The sequence below is a fragment of the Notamacropus eugenii genome, chromosome 1, assembly GCF_028372415.1.
Source record: "Notamacropus eugenii isolate mMacEug1 chromosome 1, mMacEug1.pri_v2, whole genome shotgun sequence".
Lineage (NCBI taxonomy): Eukaryota > Metazoa > Chordata > Mammalia > Diprotodontia > Macropodidae > Notamacropus > Notamacropus eugenii.
In genome coordinates, this window is record NC_092872.1 from 694,315,588 (window position 1) to 694,333,220 (window position 17,633).

General features: G+C 42.0%; 1 pseudogene; it reads left to right on the forward strand.

Moving 5' to 3' along the window:
- The first annotated feature begins 4,084 nt into the window (after nt 1-4,084).
- On the forward strand, nt 4,085-17,633 carry LOC140519900 (pyrethroid hydrolase Ces2e-like; annotated as a pseudogene).

Sequence of the window (17,633 nt, forward strand, 5' to 3'; positions counted from 1 at the left end):
TTTGGATCTGTATCTCTTAGAAGGGAAAGCTGCCTACTTTCCCTGTTCTGGGAAGAGGCTGTGTTGCTCTGTGTGTGTCTTTGGCAGCAGGAGGACCTCAGGAAGCAGTTTTTGCCAAGAAAATTCCAAGGAGGGTCTGACCTGCCTCTGAGTCAAGCCAAATGGGCTCTTCCCTGAGAGTAGCTCTAATGCAAATCCTGTTGACACTTGCTACACAGTATCTTGATAAGTAAATTCACTCACTTTTAGAGCTACTTTCTCATTGTTCATAAGAAAGCAGCATAACCGTATTCTCCTGTTGAGCAAGGGAGCAGCAGAGCCATGCTTGGTGGGATTTGTTCCTGTAAGGAAAACCATGTCTGATTTCTGCAGGTGATGGTGTGCACCCATGGTAGAGGTCTAACTGTTGGTTCTGCTTCCATGTATGACAGTTCTATATTGTCTGCCTCCCAGAGTGTTGTAGTGGTCACTATCGAGAACAATCCTTGGGTTCTTCAGGTGACATTAGACCTCAGTGAAACATGAGTACAAATATTTTTTCCCTCATGAATTCCCAGATTTCTGAGTATCTGAATGATGATAAACAAAAACTTCTGCCTAGATAACATATCTCTTGTCTTCCCCACAAACTAATGCTATAGTAGAAAATGCCCTAGATTTGTGGCCAGAGGATCCAGTTTCAAACTATGGCCCTATTTCTTTTGACCAATAAATTAACTTCTTCCTTGGTCTCAGATTAGTTAGGTAGATAGATAGATAGATAGATAGATAGATAGATAGATAGATAGATAGATAGATAGATGGATGGATGGATGGATGGATGGATGGATGGATGGATGGATGGATGGATAGACTAGCAGAGAGGTAGATATGACATTCATTAAACACCAGGCCCTGTACTAAGTGCTGGGGTTACAAAACAAGAAAACATGATGGTCCTAATGTGTTAACCTAATCCCGGCTTGCTGTATTGCATAGTAATAAAGCTCATGGTTCCATTAGCTTTCCAAGTACCAATTTTCTGTAATGTCTTATCTGAAGTTATCTATCCCTTTTACTATGTTCCCTGGAATACCTGCTCCATAAGTAACAAACCTGTTTTTATCTTTAATGCTTTCCATTCTTACCCCTTCTATCTACTTGTACTCACCAAACCCTGACTTTTTTTTCCTGATGGAAACTATCCTGGTAACCATTTTCACCACTATTTGCATTTTCATTCATGCCTCCATCATAGGGAATCAAAACACTCCTTGTTTCCCACTATCCCTTCTAGACTCTTCCTCTGTTACTATTACTCAGCAACTTCTCCTCCTTTGAGGTTCATTCAATCTATATTTATCACCTAATTAAGATTCTAGTAGACATTAATTTCCATTCTCTGGGATACTCTCCTTCCTTTTCCAACGAGCTCCATGCCATCTTTACAGTCTTTCTCTCACTCTCAACTCCCACCTTCATACTAAGGGACTTCAACATTCATCTTGATATTCCCTTAAACATCTAACTCCCCAGTTCTTCAGTGCAGTCATGTCTCCTAATCTGTTCCTCCACTTCCTCAGCTATATACAGAGATGGTAACAGCCTTGATTTTACCCTGACTCATGAGTGTTTCACTTCTATGTTCATTAATTCTGAAATTCCTCCATCTTGTTATAATCTCTTACTATTCCACTAGGCCCTCTACCTTGTAACCCCTAACCCTCACCTCATCCTCCCCTTGACTTTCAATCCCCCCACTCATCAGTTCTTTCGCAGGCCATCATCCCTGCTGGGTTATACTACTCTCTTCCCACCCCCCATCTTAACCCCTTAATGAAACACTTCATCTCTACACTGACCCCTTATCTTATGACAAATCTTTCCCTGCTAACCTGCAGCCTTGGATGACTCCCATCATCCACTCCTTTGGCTCTTCTTTGCAGATCATGGAACGAAGATGAGAAAATCATGAAACCGTGGTGCCTGGTCCATTCAGATTAACGTTCCATAATCTTAACTGGGTCTTCATTGTAGCAAGGTAATCTTTTTGCACCTCTGTTATGAATTCTGACTCACCTGGCTGGCTTTTCTAAACCTTCGTATCTCTCCTCCAACTTCTCATGGCTCCGCCTCCCCTCCCTATCTCAACTCAGAACCTTGAGTTATATTTGCTGGAAAAAAATGAGGCCGTCTGTTGATCTCCCTCATATGCCCACCTCCTTCTGTCACACTGATCATATGCCTTCTGTTACTATCTTCTCCTTTCCCTCTGCCTTACATGAAGAGCTGGACACTACCACGGTTCCAGTGCAAACTCTCACCACCTTACACTTGGACTAACAATGCCTCCTTGGTTGGCCTCTTCACCACATCTCTCCCTACTCCAGTTCATCCTCCACTCAGCTGTCAGTGATCTTCCTAGAGAATAGCTCAGATCACCACCCTCTTCTTCAGTCAGTCAGTTAACAAGCATTTTTAAGCAATAATTATTATATGCCAATCACTGTGCTAAGTGCTTGGGATACAAAAGAAAGTACATTCCTATCCTCAGGGAGTTCAATTCTTATGAGATACAGCATACAAAAAGCCATAAAGATAAAAAGTTTTTACAATTTAAAGGAGAAGTAATACCAGAGGGAAAGTGTGACAACTGTGATTTTTGAAATGCAGTTGGGTCACATTGTTGTTATAAATGATAGGATTCCAGTAAGAAGTCACAGGGTAAATGGTCTTAAGGACCACAAACATTTAAAGAATAACAGATAGCCAGTACTTGGACAAACTCTGACTTATTCTGATTCTGTAAACAGCTTCTGAGTAGACTCCCACTTAACTGCATGGCTATGTGTGTGCTAACACCCATTCTTGAAGTCCCTCAATCCTGCATCAATAAGGGAACCTGGGGAATTTCCCAAACACATCTGAATCTGATTCAGAGTGCCCTCTCACGTGTGGTCTGTCCCAAACAAACTTCCCTTTAAGGAATAAGACTGAGCTGCTCAAACCCCTCTGTGATCTTGCCAATGTAGAAGTATCTCTGACTTGAATACCCTGTCTGTCAACGCAGGTTGGCATATAATGTGTGTGTGTGTGTGTGTGTGTGTGTGTGTGTGTGTGTGTGTGTTACTTTCATTTTTGCCTGCTTGATGCCCCACATGGTAATAACGTTCATGCCTCTCCTAGCTCACCCAGGACCAGTTTTTCTACAAAGCTTCGAACAGGGGTCTTGGCTCTAGAATGCTCTGGGCAGTGAGGAGTGGGAGTGGGGGTAGGGGGAAAAGAAAAAGTGAGATCTCTTGAAGATAGTGGGAGATTATACCTACCTTAGATTCCTTTAAGAAATTCCAGTCATGGGCAGAGCCAGTGAAAGTCAGTGAAAGGGAGGTAGAGAGTTGTGAATAAGGACAGCTGGATTGTAGGGTTTGTATAGAGAAGCCTGTCCTCCTCCTAACTCTAGCCTGCTCAGGTTCCTCCACATTCTCTGCCTCCATCCTGATCCTTGAATAAGTTATTCCACTGAATCTGTCCATGTTCATTCCTCCTCCTTCTGGCTTCCTTCAGGAATGGGTACTGATCCCACCTTCTGCAAGAAGCCTCTCCCTGTCTCCCTTCCTGCCAGGTCCTTCCTTCTGGGATCATCCCCAATCTATCCCATATAGATCTGGTTTGGGCACAGCTGTTTGCCTGCTGTCTCCCTCATCAAACTGTAAACTCCTTCAGGGCAGGGACTATGTTCATCTTTCTCATTATGCCCAGAACTATGTGCCTGGCACATAGTAGGTACTTAATAGATGTTTGTTGCCTTGACTTTCTAATAGGGGAAAAGAAAACAGAAAGAAGAGCTAAAATAAGGAGGGAGAAAGGAGAGTGGGGGCAAGGCAGGTGGTGGGGAGGTGGAGGAGGTTGGGGAGTAAGCTGGAAGGGAAGAAATCAGCATGGAAGGCACAATGAGCCACTACAGAAGCCTACAACCAGAGTCCTTGAGGTGGGGGAATTCAAGATCTGTCTCACCAGTTCACATCTGTAAAATAAAAACAACAACAACTTGCACTTATATGTCCTTTAAGTTTTACAACGTGCTTTACAAACAGTGTCTCATAGCATGACTGGCCCCCATATGACAGGCATAAAATCCATCAGGGTACTTAGAGGCAGACATCTTCTGGCTTCTGGCTTCTAGCCCTCCTCCCTCAGAAGTTTGTACATAACTGATATAGCTTCCATGCTGTGATAAGGCATGGGAGGAAGACTTCAGTGGAAGAATAATGCCAAAAAATTGTTAATGGGAAAGTAGGAAATACCCCTCACATAGAAGGAAAACTGTCGGATTGGAAATTATTTCATCCTATCAACAAGACTGGGCTTTCTCATGATCAATAAACAAGCAATAATCCATAATCAATGTGACCTTGTGAAGGAGTCAGGGCATTGGAACAGCATTGCTGGGTGACAGAGCACAGGCATCTTATCATACCCAGTTACTAAACTACCCAGACAGTCCAGGTCCATGGCCAAGGCTCCTTAGCTCTCTTTTCTATCTATCTATCTCATAGTCCTGGCTATGCTAAAGAGCACAAAGGCCAGGGTCTCATAGACAGGCCTCTGTTTGGGACTGTCCTATAGAGTTTAGAGGTATGGCAGGGTATGTAATAATCTGGGCTTTCAGACTCGCAGTCTCCTCTCTCTGCTAACCCTATGACTGCTTCCACCTCTCCTCTTTCTGCTTTGCTTCCCCAGGTTCTGACCCCCATGTCCAAAGGTTTGTTCCACAGAGTGATCACGCAGAGTGGTATGGCCATCCTCCCTGGCTTGATTTCTTCCAGCTCAGAAATGATTGCTAAAGTACGTTCCTTGTTCTTTGGTTTTTGCAGACACTCTTATCCTGCCTTAGCTTATTGGCCTCCTAACCTCATGGTCCATTGTCCTTCTAGTTCACCTGGGTTATAAGAAGGTACACTGGAATGTCATTGAATGTTCAAGCTTAAAGTTATCATAGAGATCATCTATTCCAGTCCCCTCATTTTACAAAGGAGGAAACTGAGGCACAGGGAAGGAGGATTCAGTTCCTGGCTTTGCTTCTTCCTATGCCTGCAATTTTAGGTAAGGTATTTCCCTTGATGGGGTCTCAGTTTCATCCTCCATAAAATTCGATTAATTAGATGGTTTGTAAAGTCCCTTTTAGCTCCAAATTTTATTTTCTGACACCTGAATGTCCTAAGTTTTCCTCAAGGGGGCCCAGGTACAGGTTAGATGGAATGATCTGTGAGGTCCCTGCTAACTCTCTGATTCTATCATTCTGTGATTTATTCAAGGTCACACAATGAATCGATGACTGAACTGGGAATGGAACTGAGGTCTCTGAGTTAGTATCAGGGCTCTTTCAACATATCAGACCTTATTGTGTGATCTTTATGGATATTTAGATATTTCCTCCCTGAGTAAATGGTAAACTCTTTGGGAGCAAGAACTGTGTCTTTGACTCTCCCCATCCTTGTCCCCATTGGCTGGCATAGAACCCTGTACAGAGTAAGTTCATGATTGGGGGATTCACCCCCTTTGGAGGTCAGACAGATTCCAGCTTGGTCTGCTTTTCTCCATTACTGCATCATCACCTATAGTAACAATCCTTTGCTAGCTTACTGATGAGTATGAAAGAATACCTCTATTATGATACAGGCTAATGTTCTCTATGAGAATATTAACTCTCTGTGGGTGCCTCTTTGCAGGTCATTGTCAGTCTGTCTGCTTGTGATAGACACAATTCTGCCTCCATGGTTTAGCGCCTTTGGAGCAAATCTGAGCAAATCCTGGCCATTGACAAGGTATGTAGGGTGAGAAGCAAGGGGCAGGGCTGGACACTCAATTTTCATTAGGTGGGACTGAGGTGAAAATCTTAGCCTCAGTTTCCCCTAAACATTTTTTCATGTGTACTAAGATTCAATCTCTTCCATGCTGGTCATACTATATCCTAAGAATCCTTCCAACATTCTGTGTTCTAAACGTTTCAGGTTCTAAGGTTCTAACCTTTTTCATTCTTTAGTTTCATGACCTTCCCTCTCAGACATTCTTAGTTTATAGAATCATAGCTTTAGAGCTGGGAGGATCCATTTGAATCTGATTCTAACATTCTGACTTCCAACATAATCTGTTTCAAGTTTCCTTCCACTACTGATATTCTACCTTATAAGACTTTTTTTCAGCTGCAGCATTCTGTGCTCCAACATCCTACGAGATAAAGTATGGAAGATTCAGCTAAGTCCTGCAACCTTTGGAACACTAGGAAAACTGATCTGAGTTCAAAACTAACCTTAGACACTAGCTGTCATTTACGCTGTTTGCCTCAGTTTCCTTATCCATAAAATGGGGATAATTATAATACCTAGCTCCCAGGGTTGTTGTGAGGATCAACTGAGACAATAATGGTAAAGTGTTTATTAACACAGTGCTGGGCACACAGTAAGCACTAAATAAACATTATAATCATGCTGATGCCAATGCTGGCAATGGTGGTTCCTTCTACTTCCAACATTCTGTTCTCTGTCACCTTCCAGATCTAACACCCTATGGATCTTTGGATTTTAGGAAATTTTAGGAATTTTAGGAAAACTCTCTATCCCCTGGGATTGCTAGCTCTCATATAAATATTTCTTTCACAAACTTTTTTAATGTATATTACCTCATGTCAATAATTTTGCAACTACCATGCGCCTTTGGTAGTGTATGTATGATATTACTCACAATTTACTTAGGAGTTTGAACCATGGAATCAAGCAACTAGAGGACAGAAAACTATTTGCTTTATATTTGGACCCCCAGAGCCTAGGACAGCTTGTGGATTGATGTATTAACTCAACATTTACAAAGAAGGAAACTGAGTCTTGAAAGGGTCAAGTGACTTTGCAAAATGTCACACAGTTCACAAGTGTCAAGAAGGATCCCTCACCCCAGGCCTTTAGGACCAAAATCTTTTTTTGCCTCATCACAGGGCTTCCTCAAAGAATTGGAGTTCTTTGCCTGTACTCATTTAGTAGTAAATGTTGTGGGTATTCATCCTTCATTGCCAAAGAAGACCATGCCATCAGAGAAATAATGACATGACTTGCACTTGACTTTGTTTTGAGTGAGGGAGGGCTGTGCAGGTCACCAGCCTCACTTCTCCTCCAGAGCCATCTGAATCCAGTGACCAGACATTCATCAGGATGACTGGAGATGACCTAGGATGAGGCCATTGGGGTTAAGTGACTTGCCCAAGGTCACACACCTAGTGGGTGCCAAGTGTCTGAGGTGAGATTTGAACTCAGGTCCTCCTGACTCCTACACTGATGCTCTATCCACTGCACCACCTAGCTGCCACTATTAGTAAATGTTAGAACCAGATTAAGCAGTAAAGCCAGATCTTTTTGCATCAAATTGTTCAGTCATTTTTCAGTCATGTCCAACTCTTTGTGGCCTCATTTGGAAATTTCTTGGCAAAGATACTGGAGTGGTTTGCCATTTCCTTCTCCAAGTCATTAAGAAATTAAGACAAACATGGTTAAGTGACTTACCCAGGGTCTCCAGGCTACTGTCTCAGACCAGATTTGAATTTAAGAATATGTGTTTCTGACTCCAGGCCCAGCACTCTATCCACTGTGCCACCTAGCTACCCCTACATCTATTGACTCTCTCCATTAGCCATGTTGACTCTCCTTTCTTTCTGAAAACTATTATATTTTTCATACTGATTTGACAACAGTTTCCTCATCTGGAAAATGAGGTGCTTGCACCAGGTGGTCTCCTAAAGTGCCTTCCAGCTCAAAATCTACAATCTTATGAATATCCTTTGCAAAGTACTTGTGAGGTTGAGTTTTATTTTGGCCATGCAGATTCCAAGGAGATGGGAGAAGAAAGAATTCCCGACTCAATCTAACCCAAGCCCAGAATTCAAAAGAGTGAACACTTTTGGGCCTCCATGCCTTTCTTGCTTGTCTTCTATTACTTCCTTGCATGCGCTCTGTACTCCAGTCAAACTCATCTGTCGTCAGTCTTCTATACTCTCTTACCTTCATGCCTTTCTTTAGGTGTGTCTTGTGTCTACAAAGTCATCCCTTCTTATTATCATACTGGTTTATAACATGCCTTTCTCATAGGGAGTGCATGAATTTTATGAGGAGATTTCAGTGAATACAGAGTAGGCCTGGAGCCAGGAAGACTCTGGCATCTACTAGCTGTGTGACATTGGCCACCTCACTTAATTACCGTTTGCCTTAATCTACTGGAGAAACAAATGCAAACCACTCCAGCATCTTTGCCAAGAAACCCTCATGGATAGTATTGGCATGCTATGGGGTCGTGAAGAGTCAGACACAATTGAACAATAACAACAAACCTCTGAGGAGCCTAGAGGTGTTGATTTATTCACTTCTCCAGCATCACACAGTCAGTAAACATCAGACCTGGAATTTAAGCCCAGATGTCTCCCACTTTTCAATCCAGTCTTCCTTCCTCCCTCACCCTGCTGCCTCTCATAGCCCTTCTTTGCTTGTTGAATTCTTCCCTATCCATTAAAGCCCAATTCCAATGCCTTCTTTTAGAAAACTTTATGGGAAAACATCTTGACAATAATTTAGTCCAATGCACTCATTTTGTAGGGGAGGAAATTGAAACCAGAGTGATGTAATTTGCCTAAAATTACAGTCTGTTAGAGGCTGAGCCAGGCCTAGAATTCAGATCTCTTGACGTTAAGGTCAAGATTTGTCTGCTATTCATTTCAGAAGCATTTCTGGGGCAGCTTCTGTGTCCAGCTTTAGGGGACCCAAAGTTTGGGTAAGAGATGGATCCATGATAGAACTGCCCTTCTAGGGGAGAGGGCTTGTGCCATACACAGGGAGCGGAACCTAAGTCCACAGGGGTGTCACAAGTATGTGGCCTGGGAACTCTGAGGAAGGAAAGGATCCTTTTGGCTGTATCAAAGAAGGTTTTGTGGAAGACTTGGCACTTAAACTGGCTCTTGAAGAAAGTGAAGAATTTCACCAAGTAGTAATGAGGGATGGGTTATTCTGGCCATGAGGAGTGAAGTGAGCCAAGGTAGACAGGTAGGAAAAGGTGGTTGACTTTCGGTGGAGAGCAAGGAATTCATTGCTGGTGAAATGTAATATGCTTGGCACAGGGCAGAGTCTGCAGAGGATGAGATAAGCCTGGAAAAGCAGAAGAGGAGGCTCTGAATGCCAGACTGAAATGATGGAGGGTTTTCTTTGCTTAATATGGCGAGCCATGGGACTTTTTTCTTTTTTTAATGCAGTGGCATTTCATAAGCGGATCTAAGATGAGGAAGGGGTATGTGTGTGTGTGTATGTGTGTGTGTGTGTACATGATAAATCAGAAGAGGAGATTTGGAGGCTAATTTGGAGACTGTTGCAAGAGTCCAGATAAGTAGGGTTAGTTAGGCAGTATAGTGGCTAGAATACCAGCCCTGGAGTCTGGAGGATCTCAGTTCAAATCCAGTCTCAGACACTTAGTAGCTGTGTGACCTTGGGCAAGTCACTTAGCTCGCATTGCTTCTAAAAAAAGAAAAAAGAGTCAAGGAAAATGATTTAAAATGTCTGAAATAGGATAACAGTAAGAATGATTAGGCAGTGATATGTAGAAAGGAGACTGTGGAGATAATCTTGCCTTTTTTTTCTGCTTCTTTCTTTAACATTTCAAGATAATCCCTGGTGTATTGATGGACTGTTCTTCCCCAAACATCCTGAAGAGCTGCTGGCTGCAAGAGAGTTCCACCACATCCCTTCCAGCACTGGTGTTAACAGCCATGAATTTGGCTAGGTTATTTCTATGGAAGATTCTAACATGTCCTATTCTGTGCCAGCTTCTTTCTGATCTCAACAGTTTATGTTTCTCTAAAGAATCACAGTTTTTCCAAGATGACCAGGACCATGGTGGCCATGGAGTCTAAGCCAGAGTTGACGGAGAAGTACTAGACCAATGAACATTCAGTCTCTGATCAGAAGGAAAACCTACTGCCTCCCGAGGCAGCTCCTTCCATTTTTAGGCAGCTCTCATGGTTGGACAGGGCATCATGACATCAAGTGGAAATTTATTTCTTTTTCACCTTCTACTTGTTGTTCCCATCTCTGCCCTTACAGCAAATGGCACCAGTTAAATGCCTCTTCCAGGTGAACACTGACCAGGCAGTTAAAGACAACCATCATGTTTGCCCCTGACTCAAGTTTTTCTTTGACTAGCAAAGAAATTCCTTCCACCAATCCCTATATGACAAAACCATCCATCCCTTCTCATCTTCTCTATTTTCTCCCTCAAATGCGATGCCCAGAACTGAAGAAAAGATTTCAGATATACAATTATCCCTTCCACATCACTGGGATTGTGGATACAGCACCCCCACCATCTGGAAAATTGACATAAAATGTTTGGCCTGACTTTTGTACCAGAGAAGAAGGCTGAATTACTATGGTATTAAAAGATAAACTATGTTGATATTATATTTTCTACGTTTCTGAGTTTCTAAAATTCTTATGGGTCATCAGGTATCTCTCCACTGTCATCCATGGCTTCCACAAAACTCCCCCCAAATTCCCATTCAAATTCTTATGCCTTCCTGCAATATATTGAAACCAGGATGAGGAAAGTTGTGATGTGGAAGGGATAACTGTAGGTTTCCCAGGGGCAGAGCACAAAGGGACTCTCACCTCTTTATCTGGGAAACTGTGCCTTTCTTAACACTCCTCAACATCACATCGCTTTTTAGTTGCCATATTACCCTGTTACCTCCTTATGGGCTTGTGGTTCACCACAGTCCCTGGATCTTTTTAAAATAAAGTGTTGTTTAACCATGCTTTGCTCATTTGGAGATTGCAAAAACAGTTTTTAAAAATTCCAAGTGTAAGACTTTGTCCTCATTAAATTTGATCCTAAGATAGCTATTGTCCAAAATTCTAGCCTGTCAAGTCATTTTGGGGGGGGTGATCCTGATTCCATAATCCAATATATTAGCTAACCCTCCTGACTTTGTGTTCTCTGTACATTTGCCTTTTCTAAAATCAGAAAAGTTGTTGTCCTGAATAGGCTACCAATGGAAGAATCAGAAGTAATTCAGCATTTGGTTATTTTCCCTATGGATGATTCATTTCATGTGCAAATCTGCTCAGAAGGTGTAATCGAAAAGGGATTACATAGACTGCGCAGTACTTTCACTTTAGTTTCTCATCTTAAGATACAATGACATGCACTAAAACAAGCTTAATAGGCAATTAAGTTTTATTACTACAAATAGTGTAAGTTAGCAAGAGTATACATAGAAACAGTAGATAATGGATAAGACAGAATAGAAAAAGTATATACCACCAGCCGAGTCTGAGCTCCAACACTTTGGCACGACTGGGGAGGGGGGAACAGTTGGCAAAGGTCCTGACTGAGAGAGCAGAAGCAGGCATCCCCAAAACATGTAACTTCAGGGAAAAGAGAACCAATGGAACAAAGAAGGAACTCTGGCCAAAAATTCCAGTTGTTGACTCTGATTTATGTGCCTGAAGACTGGCCAGGTCCTTGAACACAGACACCTCCTCCCTTAAGGAGTTTTATGACTCTTAAGATAAGGGTCTCTTCACTCTGACTGCATGCTTCATTAATTCTTATATGCTGCTTCCCCTGGCCTTCTCAGTTAAGCACACCAACTCTAAGTCATATTCCTCATGTCAGATCATATGGCGGTCATGCAAAGAACTGGGGAGAATCTTCCTCAGTTTCCCCACAGAAGTAGCTAGGTCTAGCTCCCTTTTGGTTAAAATACTCTCCACAAATCTCTTTATTTTGTTTGTTTTTTTAATTTTTGGAGACCACTGGGGATAAGTGACTTCCCTAGGTCACGTAGTAAATGAGGCTGGATTTGAACTCAGGTTCCTCTGATTGCAGGTCCTGTGTTCTATCCATTGTGTCACACAGCTGCCCCAAGCTTTTATTTTAAATGAATAGTGAATGATATTAGTTGACATTAATATCGCATGATATGGTTTACAAAAAACTGCTTTTACACTTCCCACTACGAGATAGGGACCATTAAGATGTTTCTCCCCATTATTTTATAGCAGAGAGCTGAGGCTCCCAGAAAGGAAATGATTTAACTCCAATCACACTGCTGGGACTAGAACCTCCTGTTCTGAGACCAAGTCTCTTTCCTATGGATTTCAGGTCCATATCTATCATATCTATCATATCATATCTAAAGGTCATTAGGTTGACATTAATTTTAAATATGACATGATATTAACAACCATTTGCCAGTTGCTTCCTTAAGCACACACATAAAGTCGGTATATTTACACTAATCAGAAAAAACAGAATTATATTTGCATCATTCCTAGCATAATGTATTGTAATAAGCACCAGTCATTGTCTAAGGTTGCTAGGCTTTAATGATGAATCCATGACCACTTTTTGTTAGATTCCAGGTATTATGCACCATTTTGCTGACCATTTGGCAAAATATCTTGAGAATTGTTCAGTGTGTATTGGGCATTATTCAGTAATTCCTAAACTAATCTATGGCACTAACTCCTCCTTAAAGGATACAATGACTTCCTTGGATTAAATTTGTTTAAGAAAAGCATAAATTTTATACCTTTTTTTTTTCTTCATAGGGAATGGAAATTCCTGGATTTAAGGAAAAAAATGGATAAGAAAGTATCCAATCAGTTTTGCTAAATCTACTTTTGGTGAAATACCAGCTTATTCTTTTTAAAGTACCTATTATGTAGCAAGCACTGGGATAAGCACAGGAACAAAGTGAAATAGTTTCCGCCTTTAAGGAACTTATCTTCCATGAAGGAGATAACCTACACATCCAGAGGTAGATGGAAAACATACACAAAGCAAATCTTGGGGGAGGGGTAAGGCACTAGCAGCTGGAGGAAGGAGGAAGCAAGAAAGATGTTCTATAAGAGGTACTGTCTGAGCTGAGTCTTGCCAATGCAAAGGCATGGAGGTGAGAAATGGAATGGAAAATGTGAGGAAGCAGAAGGCTGGCCTAACTGAACCACAGAGTGGGATGAGGGTAATAATGCAAACATTATTATATACATAATATAATGTGTATTTTATTATATATACTTCACATATATTGTTTATTATATATATGTATATAAATACATGATGAATACATCAAAGACTGGATGGTGTCAAGTTCTTAAAAGCTGTAAATACCAAGCAGAAGAGTTTATATTTAATCCTACAGGTAATAGGCATCCACTAGAATTTACTTAGTTGGGGGAGGAGAGAAAAATGGTCAAATCTGTGCTTGGAAGAATCAATCTGGAAGATGAGTGGAGGATGGCTTGGAGTGGGGAAAGATCTCAGGCATAGGACCCATTAGGAGAGAGCCAAAGAAGGTCCTTCCACCTTCTGACTTTCTTCTTTCATAGTCACAGAGTGGGAAGGACCTTGGAGTCCCCATGTTTCCATGTAGAACTACCCCTTGTAGCTCTATCCTTTCTTTGAGTCCCTCTTCCCTTCTGCACCATGCCCAACAAGTTGTTGTCTAGTATCTTCTTGAGGAATTTAACTGTGAAAGACAAGGCCCTAGTGGGAAAGTTGTAAAGGGATCTAATGAGACCTAGGACCTATGAATAGCAGGCAGACTTGTATGGGCTTATTCCTTGTGGGTAGTTAGTTCATGAGTCATGTCTGACTCTTCATGATCTGTTTTGGGGGTTTTATTGATCACAACACTGGAGTGATTTGCCATTTTCTTCTCCAGCTCATTTTACAGATAAGGAACTGAGGCAAATAAGGTTCAGTTACTTGCCCAGCTAATACATGTCAAAGGTCACATTTGAACACAGGTCCTTCTGAGTGTAGAGACACTTTATCTGCTATTTTTCTGTTACTCTTTCTCCTTCCGGGTCTCCTATAGGGTGTTCCTCTTGAACTTGGGCATTTGATGATGGAAAGAATTTAAGAGATACTGAGGACCCTGGAGAGCATTGAGCTCAATTCCAGGAAATGATGGGGGGTTTGATGTTTGTTATCCTTCCCTCAAACTGGCCAAATAGCAGAATGGTGAGAATGGCATGGACCCTTGTCAGAATTGGTATAAGAATGTCTCATGTCTAGGACAATGTGTGTATGTTACCCACACACTCATGCAGAAGGAGGCTCCTGCTCCTGGCTTTGCTATCATAGCCTCCACTCCTTGACCTTTCTTCTGCCCTCCTCCCCTCATCGAACCCCAGCAGGACTGAACTCAGTGACCATTCTCTACAAGTGGTAATAATAGTAATAACAAATAAATAATAATCCACATTTCTATAAGGAGATGCTCTGAACTTTTTTTGTGGTTATGCATCACAGACCCATTTGTCTGTCCAGGGAAGGTTATAGACCCCTTCCAGTGTAATGCTTTGAAATGTATAAAATAGCATCCATGAGACAGAAAACCAATTATATTGAAATCTAGTTATAAAAATGCTCAACTGAAAAAAATAATTCTAGGAGCCCCCCAGTTTTGTTTTTTTTTGTTGTTGTTGTTGTTATAAAACAGTTTACATCCATTATCTCCCTGGATTCTCACAATAGTCTCATCCCACTGGTTAGAACATCACACCTGGAATCAGGAAGAACTGAGTTCAAATTCAGACTCAGACATCTTCTAGCTGTGTGATCTTGAGCAAGTTTAACTTCTGCTTACCTCAGTCTCCTCACCTATGACATAACTATTTGTCCTGCCTACAACATCACTCTCAGACAGAATTTGTTAAGGGACTGCCCTTCAGGAGATTGTTTGTTAATGGCCACCAACCATCGACCCCCAACCCAATGGAGAACATCAGGCCAGGGGCTCCTAGCATGTGGCCCTGCCCTGTGTTCAGTGTGTCAATAACCAAGGGCTTTTCTTAGGTTTACCTAGGTCCCAGCTCTCCAATCTACTTTTGTAAGTTAGCACCGACCAAGTGTATTTAAGGGCATCAAGCCGGATTTTGTGAAGGCAGACCATGGTGATGAACCGCCTTTTTTATTTGGAGTGCCTTGTAAGCAGTGGAGATGGGATGGAACCCTAAGCTGTGGGTGGGGGTTGGAGGCAGAGAGGGCAGTATCCCAGGGACTGTGGCCTGCCATCTCCATCATCTACCTTACTCTTTCTGATATCAAAGGGTATAATAATGCCTTACCTTTCCACAAAGCACCTTCCCATGCATCAACTCATTTAATAACAATAATAACAACAGCTAAAAGTAGCGAGCATTTCTATACAGCTTGAAGGCTTACAAAGAGCTGTGTAGAGGCCATTCTCATTTGATAGCCTCAAAACAGCCCTGTGAAGTAGGTACTGGTACTATTCCCATTTTATAGAGTTACCTTTGTCAATCTCAGTTGTTTCATCCTAAATCTTTGTTTTTGGACGTCTTCTCTCCCTCCTTGCTCCTGTCCTGGCAGAACTGGAAGGCCAGTTCATATCTTCATCTGTGTCATGACTTGCCATGGCCAATAAATTATGGGCCATGCTGCTGCTGCTGAGCCAGTCTGTACTGCCCCAGGTAGGGGTCATGAATGGGAGATATTGTCTGGGGCAGGGGCCATAGGCAAAGACTTTACAGCTACCAGAGTTTATGCTATACTGTTATAGCTTAGAATAATAAAATGTTATACATGGCATTTACAATAATCATGCCCTTATTATAATAACATGTAATAAAATATGCGATTATATATTAACATAGTATGTGACACGTAATTTTCTAGATAATACTTTATTGTATATTATAAGTATGTAATAATATAAATATAATAATGATAATTCACATTTATGTAACACTTTCACAAGTTTTACCAAGTCCTCTGTACGTTGTATCTCTCTTTTTTTTACCCTCCCAACAACCCTGGGGCATAGGTGCTATTATTATCCTCATTTTTCAAACAAAGAAACAAAGGCAGACAGAAATTAAGTGACTTGTCCCGGAACATTCATTTAGTCAGCGTCGGAGGCTGGATCAGAACTGAGGTCTCCCTGATTTCCAGCCCAGTTTTTTGGAGAGAGACTCAGCTATGGAGTCACACAGAGTAGGTCAACATAAGCCTGGGAGGTTCTCTGGGAGGAGAGTGACATGAGGGAAACTACTTGAAGAAGATAAGGTCAGTGGCCAGAGCAGGATTGACTGGGGGGTTGGGGCTAATGTAGAGAACCTTGAGGGGTTTGAAGGAGCCCCTTATCAAGAGTTCCCCTCCTCCAAGGGAGAGTAGCTGACTTGAGAAGATAAGTGATATATTGTTCTCAGGTGCACGTCCTTGAATTTGGGTGTTGAAGTTCCAGGAATCAGGGCCCCTACTATACAAGATAACATTCTGATAAAGAGGCCTTGAGGCCTCCCTTTCTACCTATCACAATCTGTTCTGTGTCATGCCTCAATCGCTACCCTTATGGTTTTTTACTATTTAAGCATCCTGATCCCCTGATTTATTGGCTCTGTATGTCCAGAATAAACTCAGCTTGTTCAGACTGCTGTGTCCTGCCTGTCTTTTCATCCTCACTCTGTGTGCCCCATAACTGCCCTGGACCTGCTGGACTGTGCTGGCTAAAGCAGGCTAAGGACTGGAGGAAAGGGGGCCATTGGGTCTGCATTTTGAACTTAACCAAGATGTTTCTTTTTCTGTTCCTAGTTTTAGGAGAGGAAATAGAAGAGGAAAAACTCCTGATCCATAGGATAATGAGCTACTGGGCAAACTTTGCCCATCATGGGTGAGAAAGCTGACCGTTTGTTTCTGTAAGGTTTACCTGTTGTGGTAGTTCCTGTTCCTAGGCATATGAAAGTTTCCTACTTACGTAGAAGTTTCCTGATTGAAATTTGTTTAGGATAAAAAAAAAAGTTAATCCACTGTAGGGGCAAGATCTGGTGAACAAGTGTAGTCGTTTCCCAAGTTCATGGCCAGGGTTGGGGTGGCGTTGCTCTGGCAGACTCACCCAACACATGGGCATTTTGAAAGGAAAACAAGAAAGATCAGCAACTCTCTTGGCCCACACCACTGTCCTCCAGTCTCAGTGACTTCTCTTTCCTCTTGGGAAACATTGGGAAAGGTAATGGCAAGAGCCTTGGATTTGGAGTCCAATGTTCTTCTGTTTGATTCTTTATGACCCCATCAAGAGTTTTCTTGGCAACAATACTGGAGTGCTTTGCAATTTCCTTCTCCAGATCAGGAAACAGAGACAAACAGGGTTAAGTGGTTTGCCCAGAGAGTGTCTGAGGAGGGATTTGAAATCAGGTCTTCCTATCTTCAGGCCCAGATTTATCCACTGTACCATGTAGCTGCCCCAATGAAATGGAGTCCAATGATATGAGATGAAATCCTGACTTGCCTCCTTATTCCCTATCTGAGTTCTTTTGCTCTTTGAACATCCTACCTCAGATGCATTAGAAAGGTGCAACATGAAAGATGAAGACCAAATTGCTTAAGGATGGGTGAACAAGACTCTTGGCTAGACTTGCCAATGGAGTGGCCCCTTTGAGCTCTAAATGTCTGGTTTTTCCTCCCTCCAAATGGTGGAGATCTTTTTCACTGGCCAGTCTGTGACCAGAAGGAAGAGAACCTGTACCTGAATTTACACGTGTGTGAGAAAGAGCCTGAAGAGGGACAAGTGGGGATTCTGGACCAAGATGGAATCATGA